We start from the raw sequence: 19929 nt of genomic DNA, 5'->3' as shown, positions 1-19929 counted from the left end.
CCAGGAACTTGGAGTCACGACCTGAGCCAAAGGCAGATGCTCAGCCACTGAACCACCCAAGTGCCCCAAGTTACAATTATTTATGATAAATTCTTTAAAATAAAAAACAGGACAAGGTTATAAAGAATGAGTAGAATGAGATGGTCCTCCTGACTGTTGATATTTAAAAGGGCTAATAAAGAGCTCCATATATGGGGACTTTGAAAAAGAAGAGAAAGAGAAAATCGCTTAATTGACGTGAGAGAAGTTGTTGAAAAGTAATCAGATACCAGTTTAAGTGGGGTATTGTGACCCTTGTTAAAGAGTGTGATCATTTATAAGTGAAGAAACACAAGCACTTGATTTTAAGCAAGAGTAGTATAGTTTACAAGACTATACAATCTGGGTTTGCTGTGTTCATGCATTAGAAGAAGATGAATAGAAAAGGAGAATCAGTTAGAGCATTATTGACATAATCCATGATAAAGCAAGCATTCCAGAATTAGGAGGCTAGAATTATAAAGGCCCCAAGAAGAGGTTAAAAAAAATAAATTCAATAAAGTCAACCATTTGATTTCTTCTTGTCTGTGCCAAGAAGCCCCAATTTTCTTGGAAAAAGTCACAGATAAACAATAGAAAGCAAATGTATGCCAGGTTATCAACCTCTATGAACTTTCTCATTCTTATCCATTGCACAGTAGCAATTTGAAACCTGCCAACAATCCTAAAACAGTGACTCCAAATAAAATAAAAGTCATCACATCAGAACACCATAATCCTCCTGATACCAAAGTCTGCATCATTCTCTTATGTTCGATAATTTCTTCCTTCTCCTAAGCAATCCTGCTTGTCAACTCCATAATTTCACCAGCAACATTTTACTATGTATTTCTCTCTCATTTTTGTTTATTCAAATATTGCCTCAGTTATGTCTTTCAACAACTTTAATACCAATTCAAGATGCTCTTGTTAGTGGGTTTTGGAGTAATCCACGTAGAAGGTAAAAATAATTTGGAAATAGCAATGGAGATGAAAGGATGTGTGTGTGTGTGCAATGATAAACACATATAAACATGTAGAGAAATATATATATATATTTATCTTGAATATATTCAATAGATACTTAGAAAGTACAATGGACTGAACTTGACAAATCAAAAAGCATAAAGAGAGGAAAGCTGGTAATGAAATTCAGCGTCATAGGTGATTTTGGAAGAAAAGTTTTATGAGAATATAGCAGAAGCAGAAACAGTACAGGGGGATAAAGAATAATACAAAATAGACAAAAGAGAAAGGATGAACATAACTCTTACAAAAATTCGGCTCTAAGCCATAGGTAAAAGGACAGTAGAATGTGAGAATCAACAGCATATGGTTGGAGTGGGGCTTTGAAGGGAGATGATGTCTTGTTTTTAATTTTACTGTCATTGTTAATCCTTGGAGTATTTATGTACTTATGAGAAAGAGTAGGTAGAGGGAGAAAAACCAAAGATCTGGGGGAAATTAAAAGAAAGAAATATCTTAAAGAGCCACATCCATGGTGATATACACAAGGCTTCCACACAACACAAGGGGAAGAATTGCCATTGCACTGTAAAAAGAACATCCTTTTCAGTATTAGGATAAAGAAAGAAAAATACGGATGCGAGGACAGCCCTTTATTATGGAGAATGGTGGAAAGTCGAAGGAATTTCAAAAGAGTGATGTTGCAGCCACTGGAATACAACACTCAGGTCTTTCTTCAAGAGACAAACTGCCATGAAGAGTGTAGTTAGCTTATGACTTCCAGCCACTGCGCCTTCACAATCTGCCACCCTACTTCCTTTGAAGTCACTCACTGACTGGGCTGCTTCCAGGTCATGGCTGAGCACAGTGAGGGCACTAGAGCCAGGCCATTCTGGCCTAACATTGGCCTCCTGTAATGGGAAATCTTTGTTCTAAATCTCCCTATTGGTCTGGCCAAAACTTGATCAGAGCTACACTAGCACCTGAGATTCTTTTTACCAAATCCTGCTTCCCTAGCTCTCTCCTTTCATGAGGGCCAGACCTGCACTATAGTCTGAAGGCTCTCCACCTGCTGCTGCTCCCTCTCTTTCTATCATTCACAAGCATTGCCCTAAATAAATATCGTGGGTGCTTGTTTTTGTCTTGGTGTCTTTTTCTCAGAATATCTGAACTGATGGGGATGGCGTCTCTTTTTGATAAACGACTGTATATTTTTTTTCCAAAAAAAAAAAAAAAAAAAAAACTATGAACAATTTAAAAGTTAGACTAAAGAAAACATTTTGCTTATTAGATTTTAACATATCAATAAGCGACAATAAGCAAAAATACAGGACTAAGATGAATTAAGTATTATAAAGTTTTCAGTAATAGATTCTCATATTATTAAAATCTAGCTTAAGAGAAATAGGAAATCACAGATGATATTTTTTTTTTCACAGATGATATTAAATCAATTTTTGTTTGAACAAAAAGTAAAATTTGGATCCTCAGCTCAAGTTATATGCTATACAAATAAACAAATAAATAATGAAATAAAAGATGTAATAGAAAAAAATCAAAATAAAGAGAGAATTATGATGACTATATACATATAATCATTGGAATAAGGAGTTTCATTGCATTCTTAAAGCAATAAAAATATTGCAAAGAAAATTATGGATACACATGGTCATAAAATTTAAATGTCTTCATATTAGCAAAACTTCCTAAACAAAACTTAAAAACAAAAATATTTTTTTCCAGTAAACATTTATATAAATACTAATATCTTCAGTATAAACATTTCATTAAAAATCTCTGTTAAGGAAGTAGAACAAAACGGTAGCCAGGTTCTTTTGAGTAACGTATTTGCATGTATGAGGAACACCAATTTGAAAATATCAATCAAGGATGTAGAAAGGAAAAATGAATTTTAGACTGAATGAAACATTTGATATTATACAGAAATAGCCAGATAACAGACAGGAGGCCTGGCTAGAGAATCAGACAGCCTGGATCTGAGTCTAGGTGCAACGTATTATGGCCAATAATGACAATTTTATCTTTTTTTGAGGGGATTTTGGGTGGATTTTAAACTAACGATTTTTACTTTTGCATATTTTACAAATTTGCTCACTGGCCATATTTATTCAGGAAATTTGTTTTATTTTTTTAAATGATCAATAATGTAATGTTTTTATTTGTCTTATCTTATTTCCCCCTAACTTTTAGGTAAATTTCATTTAACTATCGTATCTTCTTGACAAAATTCAGATCAGGATAATGGTTAAAAATGTTGATGGTGGATGAACTAAAAGAAAGACTTTTATATCCTTGAAAAAAAGTAGAGTGGTACTAAGCAGATATGGAGCTTCATGAATGAAATGGAAATTTAAGATTTGCCTACAATATTTTTTTCTGTGAATAATTTCTAACATGTTAGGGGGAAAGTCTGGGACATTATCTGAGAAGGGTGAAATTCCCTTAACTATTTAGCAGAGAAACCACAAATTTCAAATCACGCATATTTGCTTGTGAATAATATATTTCAGTAAGATCAGAAGCTGGTCCTTACATTATTCAGGACATGCGTATGGGGATTTTTATGAAAAAGTATTGACTAAAATCTAGGTAGGATGCTATGAAATTGATTCTGATGTTGAAAAGATTGTAATTATATGCTAGGCTATTATACACAATTTTAATGTTTCAAACTTAATCGGGAATCCATATTAATTTTGCATTATTATTAGAGCAAAGGATATATTGCTTAAGGTAAGCTTCAACTCTAACAGACTGGATGTTTTCCATGTTTTCTCTCAAACTCCTATCCCTACAATCCCAAATCTGCATCAGTCATTTGAAGAATTCAGATTGTCTAGCCAGACATTACTGTTTCTGACAATGAATTCTCACTGGGTTGAGTTTAAGAAATGTGTGGACAGAATTTTTTTACTTCCCAAAATGTCACAGTTGCCTCTAGTCACCCTCAAGCAATAGCCGGTCAGAAAGAATGGCATTAGATAATTAGGACTCTCTAAAAATGCATTTTAAAGCTTAGCTACCAGATATGTGAAACTTTTTTCTGTTCAAACTTTTGCCCCATGTTCAAATACAGAGTAAAATGGACAGGCTAGGAGAATTACACTTGGATTTCTACAGACCTAGACTTGATGCCAGGGCTGTCATCTAGTAGCTTTAATTTGCCAAATTACTCAAACTTTTAAACCTCAATTTTTTTATCTGCAAAATTAGGAAAGAAAATATCTAATTCATAAATAAATAAAAAGATTGCCTTAACTGGAATGATGTGTATAAGGTTCAGAGTAAATATTTGAGAATAATAGCAAATACCATTGTTAATAATAGTAGTGATAGATAGTAGTAGTCATAGTAGTTTATTACTTCAAAGATTTATTTCTGCCATATCTGAATGATAATCTATTGCGCTAACAATAGTACATTCTAGACTCTCTATCCTCATTTTATAAGAGGGCAATATGCATAAATTTGATTAGTAGAGGCAGATAGTTAAAGTGCTACTGAGTCACTGAAACAGATTCACCACAATCCCATTATTTAATAGAAAAAAAAATTTACCTCAGTGAACACTGTCTAATGTACTAAGCATAAGTACTTGAAATGGTGACAATAGATAAAATTTATGTTTAAGCCACTGAAAGAAACTTCTGTTTTCTCTACCCTGTGGTCATGAGTTTCTAATTCAAAACCAGTGAGAATAAAGGAAGAAGAATTGCTCAGCAAGAAGGAAATTGAGTTCGAAACTGTGTAAGCTCGTCTAATATAAACGTGACATCCAAGACCGGGAAATGACTTCAGAATCAGTGAAGAGGGCAACCAAGCCATAAAGGTTAAGATCAAAATAGTTCTTAAAAATTGTACTTGTCTCTTTCAAATTTGCATACAACCCACAAGGTATGCTGGAGAATTGAAAAGTGATCACTGTTGCTAAATGGTCTGTAAATAGTAACTAGATAAGTATCATTATCTTAATCAAGAGCATTCATTAAACCCACATCTAAATTGGCTGGTGGTGCAGTGTTGGGCATTGTGAACAAGGCAGCTTAGAACATAATGATTCCTACTCTGGGGAAAGTGAAAAAGATAAAAAACTGTATATCTGGTATGAAAGACAAATGGAATAACATTAACCAAATACATTGATAAGAAAACTATATGCATTAGGATTAAAACAGAAAAAAAGAGGATCCATCATATTTCTAAATGATTCTATATGGAAAGTAGCTCTTCCATTGTTCCTTAAAATAGAGAGTTTCATCAGTGTGCACTTACATCACAAGACTGATTTAATCCCAATTTTAAAGGTTACAGTAATTACATATATTGTGGCACATTTAATAGATACCATCCGAGCCCATTTGCAAAAGCCAGAGGAAGTAGCTAGTGTAAGGTACACTGAGTAACCCACAAATCTCAAAATTGTCACCTTCAGAATGATTATGATAGAAAGATCTCTTTATATGTTTTTCCATAATGAGTTTTCATGTGAGTGGTTGCCTGTATTATATCATATTTTAATGTATCACACAATCAGGATACTATATCGTGTGTGCATGTGCACATCTCCTGAATTATAGTAGAGGGAGGATACATCAATGCACCTGAGAAGCAGGAGGTAATTACTCAGACCATTCAGAAGTCTGTGCCCAGCATTTAAACACATCTCCAAGTCAAATGCCAACTATATATCATAAAATAGCTATGTCTATAAGAATTAATGAAAAATCTTCATGAATTCCTGAATTCTTTGAGAATATTCTAGTTAGATTTGGAGAATACCTACCTTAATACACTTGCACATGTCAGTTCTCATGCTGTACCCTGAAAACATTCAGAAACTATACAGATGTCTTATAAATGCACATGCTTTAAAAAAAAAATGTTCCTTTTATCCTCAGGTAAAGGAAAGATAGCATCAGCCAATCAAAAGAAGAAGCAAGAGCAATTCAAGGAGAGACTTTTTTTTTTATTGCTAATTTCCAGAGGGAATTAACCAATTTTCTGTATTACGATAGAATCAGCATATTGAGGATTGGACCTATAGATAATGTCAAAGCAGAAGAGGTGCTTTCAGCTTTGTGTGCTTGCTGAATCTTAAATATGAACAAGTGCTGGCCTTCTGTTTGCTCCACGATTTCCGGTCAGGTTTCATCAGATTGGAGCTTGCTGTTTAAGCTGTATTTAGGACATGACCCTAGCAGCTGGCTCCAGTGAATGAGCCGCTTCAAGGTGGTTATTACTATGCATGTAATAACTAAAGAATTTGGAAGAGCTAAGAAAAACACTAATCCTGTGTATTCTATTGAATATTTTGGTAGATTTGAAGCCCAACTAAGGAAGGAGTATATGAAAAATAAAAATATGGTAATTTTATACTAAAAATAACTTTAATATTACCATCTGGATGAGAGAAAATGCCATATGACTATGTCAGAGTAAGAAGAGTCTATATTTTTAAATGCCCACAACGTAAAAAGAGTTTGAGAGGTTTTATTAAATTTCACAAATTTACAAAAGCATTATTTTAGTAACTGATGCTTGAATAATATATTGCAAAGTTAAAAAGGTCAAAATAGGGGAACCTGGGAGGCCCAGTCTGTCTTCCACTCAGGTCATGATCTCAGGGTCTGGGACCAAACCCCAAGATATAGGGCTCCCTACTCAGTGGGGAGTTCTGCTTCTCCTGCTCCCTCTGCCCCTCCATCATCTCTCCCCTTATGCTCTCTCTCTCTCTCAAATAAATAAATAAAATCCTAAAAATTATAAAAATGAAAATAAAAAATTAAAAGGTCAAGTATATTTACCTTTATATATACTCTTTGTAAGAATAAAGATCATATTTTATTCAACATTATATCCCTGTAGGACACACCATATTGTGTTCACCAGTAAATGTTTCTTGAATTAAAAATTGTCCACTAACATTTGAAAATAAAAGTGAGAGCTCTGGAGAAGCTTTGGAGAGGGTCTAAAGAAATTTAAAAGCCACCAAAAAATGCACATTGCAATATGAAAAAAGCACTAAATGTCCAGGCAGATTCAATTTTATTTTTTCTGTGCAAAAGACTAAAAATGAAAATACAAGAGTGACTACTGTTATATTTCCAATTTTTTAGATAGAGATCAAGAAAGAAAAGTAAGAAGTATATGCTTGCTAGGTTTTATAATATCTATTTGACTCCAGAAAGTATAAGATGCAAGAAGTTCTATATCATTTTTTCATAAGGTAAACAACTTGAATGTAGTTGGTATACTTATTTATTTAAATAGACAGGTCACTAAATACTTATGTAACTAGTTACCATTACCAGGGTTACCAAACCATTTGGAGATGAGAAATGACATATATTGAAAGTGGTTGTTTAGTTTCTGCAAGTGGGTGGTAAACAAGTTTGTTTTAGGTCAACAATCTAGGGCTATCTCAACACTTAAAATATAGAAATCTCCAGGAGAAATTGTAGCACTAGAACCCATTGAAGCCCAGAATCTGACCACAATTTTAATGAAACATTAAAATGGTAGGCTTGAAGGCAGGAAGGATTAAATGAAGAAACTTCATCTGTGCTGAAACCAAGATAAGGTATTTAATATATATTAAACATTACAACATTACAAGGTAGTATTGTTTTTAGCCTTTTAATAAAGAACAACCATGGAATTTAAAAATATTTCTTTCTTGTCCTTTCCCTAAGGCATGAGTAAAATTTCCCGTCTCTTTCATTCCCTCTATCCTAGGTAAATGACATATTAGAACTGGATTATATCTGATCAAGAGTGGTTTGGATTGGTCTCCAATGACAGGGTCAACTTCTGGATTCACAAGTATCTCCATGACTCTGTTCTCTCTTTCCAGACTCTTCTGCCTGCAGAGTCACACTGGGCAGGGATTGTCACTGCTGTCTAGGAGACTACCATGACAACAACATTTATCGCCCCATGAAATCGGGGTATAATCTTTTAGATTGTATAAAGTTAACCTCACTTTTGGCCCTACCTAGAGAGTTTAGGAGTAAACATGTTGTATAGTTACGTAAATACATGTTTTCATTAAGGGTTTCTGTCTATTGACCTGTCTCTATTCCACAGAGACTTAATAGATTCCTTTTGCTTTCACTCAATTCTTTCCTATTCATTCCAAATGCTTAATGCAATTGCAGGCCATTATATTGCAATTATTCAATAAGAAAATACTTCTAAATGGGAGCTTATGAAAACACTTCATAGTATTTCAATTGAAGCAAAAAAGATGCAGGTACAATTCTTATTTTTAAAAAACGGCAACCAACAACACAGTAAATAGAAAAGCTAATAGATATTTCTCCCCATGTAGGTTGCTAAAGCTGAAATCTGGAGAGGTAAATAATATTACATTTTGTGGCCTTTTTATATTAGATTAGATGTGAAGAATTTGTTTGGCAGATGACAATGAATTCAAACTCATTTATTCTACTGCAATTTTCAGTACTTATGTATTAACATGTCCACATATATTAAACTCTTGACTTCACTAGAAAAGTATCAGAATAAGTAATGCTTTTTGAAGTCACATTTCAAAAAGAAAAATCATTCTAGAATGTAAGTATACCATTCAGATTTTATAAATTAGTATGTTTAAATAGTCCATACTTAGAAGTCTAAAAATACATAATGGCTCTTAAATTTTACATTATATATTAGAATTACTATAATGTATACTCATGTATAACTTCACATGCAACTGCATAGCATTTGCAAATTCTTGATAATAAATTTTAAATAATAATATTATAAATAAGGACAAAAGGCATTATAGACTTAAAGCACTCAGTATTGGAAAAAAGTAATCAAATCCATTTTTTTTTATTTTACATAGAAATTTTCTACACCATCCTTGACTTCTCATACTTAAATGTAAATTACTTCAAATTATTGCTGCTATTGAATGTTTACTTTTCACATGATTTCAGTATTTATAAAGAAAAAAAAATTTAAGTTTTTCACCTATGACAGAATCAATCATGAAACTGCTTTAGAATCATCATCTCATTCTCCTTCCCTTATCTCCAAAAGATTTTAGAATGGCCCAATTTGTAGTTCCTCTGCTAATTAAAGAAAAATTCCGGGGACGCCTGGGTGGCTCAGCGGTTGAGCATCTGCCTTTGGCTGGGCATGATCCCGGAGTTCAGGGATCAAGTCCTGCATCAGGCTCTTTGCGTTGAGCCTGCTTCTCCCTGTGCCTGTGTCTCTGCCTCTCTCTCTGTCACAAATAAAATCTTTAAAAAAAAAAGAAAAAGAAAAATTCCTCCAGGCTTTATTCCTTCTCCATTTATCCTACCAGAACAAAAATAAACATTTAAAAGTAAAACAAAACAGTAAATGAAAAAAACTATGGTATAAAAAAAAAAGGGTAATGAGAAATCCAACCAGTCACTTTTTAGAATGGCATATATGGAGCTCTATTTAGATAACTTGAATCAATACTGAGTATACTTTGAAATCACAATCTTTAGCAATTCATTTAAAAGTCAATCAAAAAAATTTGGAGCAGTGCTAGTTGCTTACTTAATAAGACCCAATTAATAAGGCATGGCTATGATTGCTTAGTACTTAGTTTTTATTCCATATTTGGTTAGTTTTATCAGTTGGCCAGTTACTCTAGATTTGGCTAGCTACCATAGATTTAAAATCTGCAATACAAATTAAAACGAGGGATCCCTGGGTGGCGCAGCGGTTTGGCGCCTGCCTTTGGCCCAGGGCGCAATCCTGGAGACCCGGGATCGAATCCCACATCGGGCTCCCTGAATGGAGCCTGCTTCTCCCTCTGTCTGTGTCTCTGCCTCTCTCTCTCTCTGTGACTATGATGAATAAATAAATAAAAAAATCTTTAAAAAAAAAAATTAAAACGAGTTGAACAAAGTGCAAAGTAACATATTTTAAAACTCAGCTCTACCTTTTTTTTTTAAATCAGAAAAAAAAACTTGAAATTTTTATAGTAATCAGAAACTGCAAAGAGCTACATGTTATTTCTTTAATACAGATTACCATCTTCTCCCACTTATTTACTTTATCAGAGTTCAGTTAGGAAATAAAAATACAATAATTTGAACAGAAAGAAATTAACAGAGAATTATCAATTATAGCAAGAGATTGGAGAAACAAAGGATTGGCTAGTAGGCCATAAAGAGAATTCTGAGTTACACAGGAATCACAGATATAATGAATAATATAATAGTGAAGATAATGTATAACGTGACCATGCTGGCACCCTGGTTTCAAACTTCCAGCTTACAGAACTGTGAGAAATGGAATTTCTCTTGATTAAACCACTTAGTCTATGATAGTCTGTCAAATCAGGCTGGACTGATTCAGACTCACTACCCAAATGGTGGAGAGAAAGCACACGGGGTAGTGTTCCCTCCTTGTGTGCCCTCACCCATAGCCCAGGGCCAGGATCCACACACCTCCTTGGAGAAGGCATGGCCATGACTCATCAGATGACAGAGACATTGTGCTGGTGCTGGGCTCTATGAACTTGGAAGTCCTCCCTCTGGAACTTGCTAGGAACCTGTCCTCTGGGTGCTTGGCAAAACCACCCACAGTAAAGTGCCACTCTTCAGAATTTGAATCAAACCAAAAGGATGTCCGGAAAACTGCGTGTTGCTGAGTGCTGCTGGCTGCCTTGAACTGCAGAGGCAGGAGCTACAGAAACTACAAGCTCAGAGGAACACAGCAGAACCAGGAAGAAAAAGCCCCTGCCTCCTCCAGCATCTCTTCTGGCAAAGCACTCTACTGGTAAAGCTTAACATTAGTTCGGCTGGCCAAGGAGAAATAGCACAGCTGAGAGGCAATAATTTGATTCCTGTCATAGCTATTTATCTTATCAATGAGTGTGTCTCTTTTACCTCCTCTCCTAACTGGATTTGTAACACTGATTCTGTTGCTTTGTTTTCCTTCTTAACAGAATATAAAAAGTATCAACTATAAACTTTTGCATCTTTTTAAAAAATATTTTATTTATTTATTTGAGAGAAAGGAGCAGGGGAGGGAGTGGGGGAAGGACAGAAGGAAAAAGAAGAGTGGGTTCTCTGCTGAGAGGGAGCCCTGCAAGGGCTAGATCCTTGGGTCCTGGGATCATGACCATTACCTGAGCTGAAGGCAGACAGATGCTTAACCAACTGAGCCATCCAGGCACCCCTTGCATCTTTTTTTTTTTTTTTTTTTTAATTCCTGTCCAGTTTCCCCCATTACGATTAATTGAAGAAAGTAAAGCTTTACCTTTATTACATATTTTCCAATCTGGAGCAAAGTTTATCTTAATTACTATTGGCAACCACAACAAGATTGATGGAAGTCTCAAGACTTTCTAAATCCTTCATTTTAATAATATTAATACATATTTTATAGTACTAGATTAATTTATTCTTTTTTCTTTTTGCCTAACTTTAAAGCAAACAGTAAGGTGGAACAAGCTACTAATTCCATGATACTGAAGACAAATAAATGCAGCCCACTCAGTCCATTCCTGCACACTTTTTACAATGAGTCCCTCCCTCCCCAAATCCTATAATGTTAGAATACTGCTTAAAAAGTTATATTCATTCTTCTCACAGAATGAAATTTAAACTCCTTAATTTAGACCTTCACATTCTGAACCCAACTTACTTTTTCATTCTTTATTTCCTTTTAATGAATCACACTTAATATTCTTTCTTAACACGCAATATGGCTCTCCTTTTCCTCATTAAGTCATGTGTTTTTATGGCAAATACATTACTCATTATATTCTATTTCTTCTTCTGGCTCAAAAAGCCAACGTTAATAAGCAAAGTAATTATGTCCACTTGGTGGAAATAGAAGGACCATCTTACTTTATTACTTTCAAATACAGTAAGATAATATATGAAATACATTGAGAACATTGCCTGGCACATGTAAATGCTCAGTAAATGATATGTCTTTTCTATCATTATTTGCTTAACTTCAGTTTTTTCACCTCCAGCATTAGTGAAGTGGCTCTATCCGAAACACTGCACATCCAAATTTTCCTACTTCTGAAGTGAACAGAAATTAAAAAAAATAAAATAAAATACTGGACTTTTTAGGTGACTAAATTGCAAGAAAAATACAAAGTCAAATGGTGGGTCCCCAGGGCCAGAAGTGTCTGCTCCTGTTGCCATTGCTGCAGCCTTTCCATTACCGTCATTATCATATACAAAAGTAAAACACAATGAGTCATTGTGGTCAAGTAACATAATGATAAAAGGGCCGGGTTTGAGCCATAGCATTACTCTACCTCTATTGAAAGTAAATGAGTTTAGTGTAGGGCGAAAGAGGAGGTGGCCCATCAGGGAGAAATCAACATATTATCCGAAGAAAGGTGATAGTCTTAGAGAGAAAACAAAAGATCCCTACTACATACACCCATTCAAAAGTTGTCTCTTTTAAAGAATTTTATTTATTTATTTTTTAAGATTTTATTTATTTCTTCATGAGAGACACACAGAGAGAGAGACAGAGACAGACACAAGCAGAGAGAGAAGCAGGCTCCTTCGAACCCATGTGGGACTTGATCCTGCACTTCAGGACCACGCCCTGGGCCTAAGGCAGACAGACCCTCAACTGCTGAGCCACCCAGGCTTCTCTTCTTTTAAAGAATTTTAAAGTAACCAGCTATAGATTGAAAAGTTCAGGTGCCTTGATAATTACTTCCGATTCCATTATTTTAGAGACAACTATGCTAATGGCCCAAAGAATGTGTATTTCGTCCAAGGTCAAACCCCGGAAAATATCAGAGCGGGGGGGGGGGGGGGGGGGGGGGGGGGGGGGGGGGGGGGGGGTGTAGAACCCAGTTATTTTAATTATGTTAGGGCTTTCACAAGGAGTTATTCTCTAGGAAGGTGCTTTGACATAACAAGCTAAGAAATGCAACTAAATTAGAGGCATCAGCAAAGAAAACTAATAATTTGCAAACGGCTGCATACTAAATAGCAAAGAAGGAATATTCTGCTGAATATCATATCAACCCTTCAGTTCTAACCAAAATTCACAAAAATTCCTAAGAATGCATTTTTCTAACTCTCTTCCAAACCCATTATTATATTAGCTCGTGGCTTCATGTTTCCCATTAGCTGAGTTATTACTTTCATGTTGTGCAGATTTAGCATATCTGTTTGCGCTGTGCTTTTCAGCACTTCTAAGGAATGCTGATGTTCCTTGCTTCCTAATGGCATGCTCTCTATTTTGGCACTGATGACCACGTTACATAAGCCCTATGAACCAAACAAGCAGTCAAAAGTGGACTGTTATAGACTCATGAATTCTCACAGAAAGTCCCCATCAATTTAGTGTTCTGGAGCACTTCTGGAACACAGAGGCTCACCTGCTCCTCTCAGGATTCAGAAGATCGGAGTTCAAATGCCAATTGGAATTTAGAAGCTGTGTGACATATGGCAAGTTACTAATACTTTGTACCTCAAATTCTCCATCTTCAAAATGGATATAATAAGATCCAATCAAAGTGCTATTTTTAAGGGTAAATGAAATGAAAGTACATAAAGTACCTTGCCCAGGAGAATCACACAGTTAATGTGTGATTGTTGTTGTGACTATCTATGGTCTGTGAGGTGAAGGCAAGGAGTTTCTAAGCCCAGAAGAGAGGCTGATGGCCTCACTACAGATAGAAAATAAAAATAAAGTGATAGGAAAAACTGGGACACCAGTCCTAATTAGAGAAGATGAAAATGTAAGCATCCAAGTGAGCTAAGCATCAAGGCCTAGAAGGCTGGGAAGGACATTTATATTTTAAAGACCATCTCAAATATGACTTACTTATAGTAGCTAGCTTTGGGACACTCATCTGTCCTAAACCTTGGTTTCTTCATATTTTTTTAAAGATTTTATTTATTTATTTATTCATGAGAGGCAGAGAGAGAGAGAGAGAGAGAGAGAGAGGCAGAGACACAGGCAGAGGGAGAAGCAGGCTCCATGCAGGGAGTCCAACGTGGGACTCCATCCCGGGTCCCCAGGATCAGGCCCTTGGCTGAAGGCGGCACTAAACTGCTGAGCCACCTGGGCTGCCCGGTTTCTTCATTTTAAAGCTTATAGTCACTGAATAATTCTCTTTCCCAGGCATTGTTCAAATATTAAAAAACTGGGATGCCTGGGTGGCTCAGAGGTTGGGCACCTGTCTTCCGTTCAGGGCATGATCCTGGGACCCAGGATCAAGTCCCCCATTAGGTTCCCTGCGTGGAGCCTGTTTCTCCCTCTGCCTGTGTCTCTGCCTCTCTCTCTCTCTCTCTGTCTCTCATGAATAAATAAATAAATCTTAAAAAAAAAAATAATCAAAAACAATAAATCATTTAAGCTCAATTATTCTTTCCTCTTCGTAGATAAGAAAATGGGAACCAGAGAGGTGACATCAATTGCCCAAGATCAACTAAAATTTACTGATGGAACAGAGCATGTAGTTTGGCTCTTAGTTTCTTCAAATTCTTAGTCACTCAGCAATTCTGTCTCCTCAAGACCAGCCTGAAAACTATTTTATTAAATATGTCCAAAGATGAAGTTCAAGGATGCGTGTAAAACAATAACCATAGAGCCTATCACATAAACTACAATCAATTTCAGCTATTACCATTAACACAATATTGTTGAAATAAAGAGTTCACTGGAATCTGACAGCTTTGTTATGTAGAAAGCACTTACGTGTATTTGTCCCTATATAAGAGAAAAAACTAATTTGAAAGCTAAATTTGTGAAAGTATGCTATGTGAATGTGAATGGCTAAAGAAGCAACATTCTTCAAGTTTTTATATTTATTATATTTTATAACCATATAAACCATATTATAAAATATGCTATGAAAGAAAGTATGCTATGTGAATGTGAATGGCTAAAGAAGCAACATTCTTCAAGTTTTTATATTTATTATATTTTATAACCATATAAACCATATTATAAAATATAATAAATAGCATATATAGTTCCCCCTCCATTTTTATATCACAGCATTTTTCAGTTTAAAAATAATAAAATAGGAATGCCTGGGTGGCTCAGCAGTTGAGCATCTGCCTTCAGCCCAGGGCGTGATCCTGGAGTCCCAGGATCCAGTCCCACATCGGGCTCCCTGCAGGGAGCCTGCTCTTCTCTTTGCCTGTGTCTCTGCCTCTCTCTCCGTGTCTCTCATGTATAAATACATAAAATTTAAAAAATAATAATAGAGTATATTAAATTATATTAAATTAAAATATAATACCACCCAAGCTTTTGGGCCATATTCTTTCTCGGACCCTGACCAGAGTGACTTAGTGCAAACTTGCAGAACTACACATCTGAGTCTTTTTGAGTTTGTTTTCTAAATTCTGTAAAGTAGAAATCAGAACCATTGGCAAATGTGATAGAAGATGTGCAAGAAAAAGCCTTGCAAATTGTCATTTTTTATATATGAAGGAATTGATATGTTTTCATTTTTAGCGAGATGACTCCAAAATACCTATTTCAAAAGCAGAATTCTAGCCCATGTCTGCAATATAAGAGTTTGCAATTCAGTTGAATTCTTCCATTATGCCATTATATTAAACATTTCCCAAGCCAAATCCATCATTTCCCTCCCATTAGACCAGTATTTTCTTTTAACCAGTAGAAAAGTGTAGTATTACAATAGACAATAAAACTTCAAGGTCATAGGAGATTCAAAGAAAACCAGAGCCCAGGTCTTCAGACTTCTAATTCAAGACACTTCTAGTTAATTGCAGGTGAGTGGATAAGGGTGGATAATATGAAAGAAGCAGTATAACAGAATGTTTAAGGTTTTCTGAGTCTGGAATATTTAAATACAATTTCTTGTTCTGCTACTTACTAAGCTCTGTGTCCTTAGAAAAGTTGCCTAACTATTCCATGCTTCTGTTTTCTCATCTCAATTCTACATACTTCAAATGGACATATAGGGACTAATGTATTAATTCACATAAAGTGCTTGGAAGAATCTGACATACATTAAATAAGATAGTTTTTGTTAGATGTTTTTCTGTTTTGTTTTGTTTTTTTTTTTTTGTTGTTGTTGTTCTTGTTTTGTTTTTTTGAGAGAGGGAGAGTGAGTGTGAGTACAAGCAGGAGTGGGGAGGGGCAGAGAGAGAAGCTTAAGCATGCTCCATGCCCAGCATAAAGCCTGACACAACCCTGGGTCTCATGACCCTGAGATCATGCCCTGAGCTGAAATCAAGAGTCAGATCCTTAACCGACTGAGCCACCTGAGTGCCCCAAGTATGAGATAGTTATTAAATAATGTTTGTAGTCTGAGCACATTAATAAATCATTCTTTCTTCCTTTCAAGTTCTGATCAAATGATAAATGACACAAGCATGCAAATGGGAATTCATATACAGTTATCAATTCTCACTTGCGGAGCCAGATTACAAAACATGAAGGAGTCTTCTATCCTACTTGGAACTGAAACCACCAGACCCATGCAGTCCTGACTTTCTCAGGTCGAGAGGCCAAAGAGTGACATAACCCTCTTCCTTCATAACACACTCCCCTCTCCACCTCCCCACCCAACCTGAAGGTTGCAGCCAGAAGTTAGAATCAGAGGAGGAGAGAACTTTAAAGGTAAACAGGCAATATAATCAGAATGCACTAATAGCAATCACTACTTTGAAAATGGGAGCCACTGAATGTGAAACTCAGAAATTAGCTAAGCCCATCAGTATACTAAAGGGAGGTTGGAGTGAGGTGTATAAAGACAGCCCAAAAGTGTTTACTGTGTTATTTCTCCCTTGAGAAAAGGAGCTGAACTTCTCTGTGGAAAACAAAAGTGAAAAACAAAAACATGGTAAAGGAATCAGCATTCTCTGACCAAAGGTTTCATATGGAGTGGGACATCTACTCTGCAGAAATGCTTTCCTCAAGGACCTGTTCTTTTAACAAACATTAATTGAGATCCTATTGTGTACCAGGCATTGTGCTGGCGCAAGATGAAAAAACGGAATTAATAGTCAGATTCAGTGTTGTGTGGATTTTAGGTCTTATTAAGCAAGTTGGTAGAGAATCCTGTCTAGAATCTCTGCAGATCATGTGCTCCACAAAATACAAGTAATAATCATTCCCTCAAATATTTTATAGTGTCCAACACAAATTCTTTGTAACCTACCCAGAGTACATGCATAAGCATTCTGCAGGCGTTTGATCTAGTGCTGAGGAAGCAAGACTAGATAAATGATTCTCAAATCTTGTGTTTGCACGGATTCCTTTTAAGTGCATAAATTCTGATTCAAAACTCCCAAATGTAAACTGACAAAAGATTGTCTGCTTGGTCTCTCTCCTTCATCACCTTCAGCTTCCCCTGAATTACTCCTGAAGAACTCCCATCTCCAAGGGACATATTTGAAGACACTGCACCCAAGAGCAACAAGGATTTTTCCTAGTTATTAAAGGGTTAATTCTAAGAAACTCTATCTTTAATACCTCTAGCCAGAATGCTTGAATGAAGGGACACTGCTAGCAGAATCACCTCTTTTCTTTAAAATGTAACCAAAAAGCTCTATGCTTCTAAGAATGTCTTAGTAGCCATGTGCTTATATGAATTACAAGATAAAAGTTATTACTTATAAAGATAATACTATTTACCTAGACTATTGGTTCTGCTCTAAATTTAATCAATTTGTTTGTATACTGTTTTAGTAAAATACATTTACATAAGGAGCTGTTTAGTAAATTTTCCTTCTTTTAGAATTTCCCTGGGTAAACTTTTCTGAGTTTAAGCTATTGTAATAATTCTCTATTATATTTCTACATATGTCTAAGTACTCATAAGAAAATTTAAGCCTGAGTATGAAGATTAACATTTAGAGATTATGTCTTTTGGAGTATTTTTTGCCATCATACATCACATAATAATATATATCAATCCAGTATTTTGTAATGACAGCTCTAGCTGTTTTCTTTTTTCTGTGTCTCTGTTCTTCCTGCCTCTTTAAAACACAAACTATTGAGAAGAAGTGAAGCTATCAGAATACCCACTTTATACTAGCACTCATAGGACACAGTAAAACTGAATGAAGAAATTGGCAAAGAATAAGAGCTTGACAGGGTTTTTTCTGTTCTTTGCGATTTTTCCTTGGCACATGCAGATGGCTGTTTAAGAATGGGCACAGTGTTCAGCCTGAGGTTTGCCAACAATGTAGACTTAGAAGGTAGAATAAAGAGTCATCAATGAGCATAGTAATGGCAGGAAATGGTTCAAAGGAGAACCCTGTGTTGCATACAGAAATATCCTAAAAACCTGAAAGTAACACAAGTAATCATTAGTTACAAAATTTAGGTTTTCAATTTTGGCAGAGTATACCTGGCCAAAAAAAAAAGAAGAAGAAGAAGAAGAAGAAGAAGAAGAAGAAGAAGAAGAAGAAGAAGAAGAAGAAGAAAAGTAAAAGAGAAGGAAAAAAGAAAAGAAACAGCAACAACAACAAAACCGAAGCTGAATGATATAATTACCTAAAAGCTTTTGGAAGCTAATCTTTATAACTAGGATATCATTAATCCATTTATTTTCATGTATAACATCAACAAATATTTACAGCTTGTTAATGTGTGCCAGACACTCTACTAGGAACCAGAGATACAATATTGGGCCAGAGGGCCTTGGTCATGCTTTCACAGAACTTTCACCCAAGCAAATTAGACATTCAGTTAAACACACAAATCTAATTAAGAATGATATGTCTCATAAAGTATTTTCTCCAGGGAGCTATGTGGTGTACTGGAGAGACCAGGAGCTTTGGAGTTGCAGATAATTGCTTTCAGCATTCTCACTCACATTCTAGTTTTGTTATCTCAGAAAAGTTATTTAACCTGTATGAAACTATTTCCCTAACTGAACGCTGGCTAAGCTTGCTTCACAGTTTTGCCTCAAATATTAAATGAAATAGTGAACAAAAAGGACATCTTACCTGGCACAATACAGCTATTTGAGATTGTATATATTTATATATTTGTTACCCCCAAATTTCAATAATAACAGTAAAGATTAATGGAATTCTGATGTTTATCTAAATTTGTCACAGAGAAATTCCGTTAATAAGAAATAATGAACTTTATTATTTCCCTTTATTTCCCCTTGCTTTATTAATTTATTTTTTTGCCTAGACACAAGTATTTTTATTTATATAACCTAAGGAGGAATACTAAAAAGCAAAACTGACCAACCCTCGTTATTCACAGATCCTGTTTACACCAATTTGCCTAATAGCTAAAATTTATTTGTAACCCCTATATAAACACTCGCAGCACTTTAGGGCAATTCACTGAGATACAGAGAGCAAAGGGCAGGGGATGGGAGATGGGGTTTGAGTTGCCCAGCTGCCATGCTCCTACCTGACATCAGGTGAAGGAAGACTGCCTTCTTGTTTCGCTGTCACACAGACACCGGCAAAGGATGGAGAGAGTAGGGAACAGTGTAGTGTAGTGCAAGAAGCTCCTGCTCTGGAGCTAGTTGGAGAGGGTTCAAATCACGAATCTCAACTCTGACACCTGTTAGTAGGGAACCTCAGAAAAGTCATTTACTTCTGAATCTTTGTTTTCTCTTTTGTAAAATGAAATAAATCTACCAGGATAAGTGGTTTAGAGGTTTAAGATTATAATAGATGATAGATAGATAAATAGACAAATAGAAAATTTTCCCTGAGAGCAGAATAATGATTTAATGTTTGCTTATTCAGTGGTTGTGAGACTTTACGGAACATAACTACCATGAATAACAGAATCAACTGTAATTTATTTATTATCTATATTTCAAACTTGATTTTTAATTTTGTGTACTACTAATTACCAAACAACAATTCTTTGGAAAATAACCCAAATACTTTGGTTAATTTTTCTTTGGAATATAAAAAGTTGTTGATGTTAGTCTCAGGTGGCAATAAGCTTCACATAGAAGTTTTTACTTTATTATAA

General features: G+C 35.4%; 1 long non-coding RNA gene across 2 annotated transcripts in view; it reads right to left on the bottom strand.

Annotated features, from left to right (window-relative positions):
• LOC125752361 (uncharacterized) overlaps window positions 1-19929 on the bottom strand; it is a 187783-nt gene that overhangs the window by 28493 nt on the left and 139361 nt on the right. For both annotated transcript variants that reach the window (XR_007401720.1, XR_007401719.1), the window contains one exon: window positions 19351-19506. This is a non-coding gene — a long non-coding RNA (uncharacterized LOC125752361). The remainder of the gene's footprint in view (window positions 1-19350; window positions 19507-19929) is intronic.

The sequence above is a fragment of the Canis lupus genome, chromosome 13 (genome assembly GCF_003254725.2).
Source record: "Canis lupus dingo isolate Sandy chromosome 13, ASM325472v2, whole genome shotgun sequence".
Lineage (NCBI taxonomy): Eukaryota > Metazoa > Chordata > Mammalia > Carnivora > Canidae > Canis > Canis lupus.
Note: the sequence above shows the minus strand (reverse complement) of the source record. Positions and strands in the feature narration are given on the sequence as shown.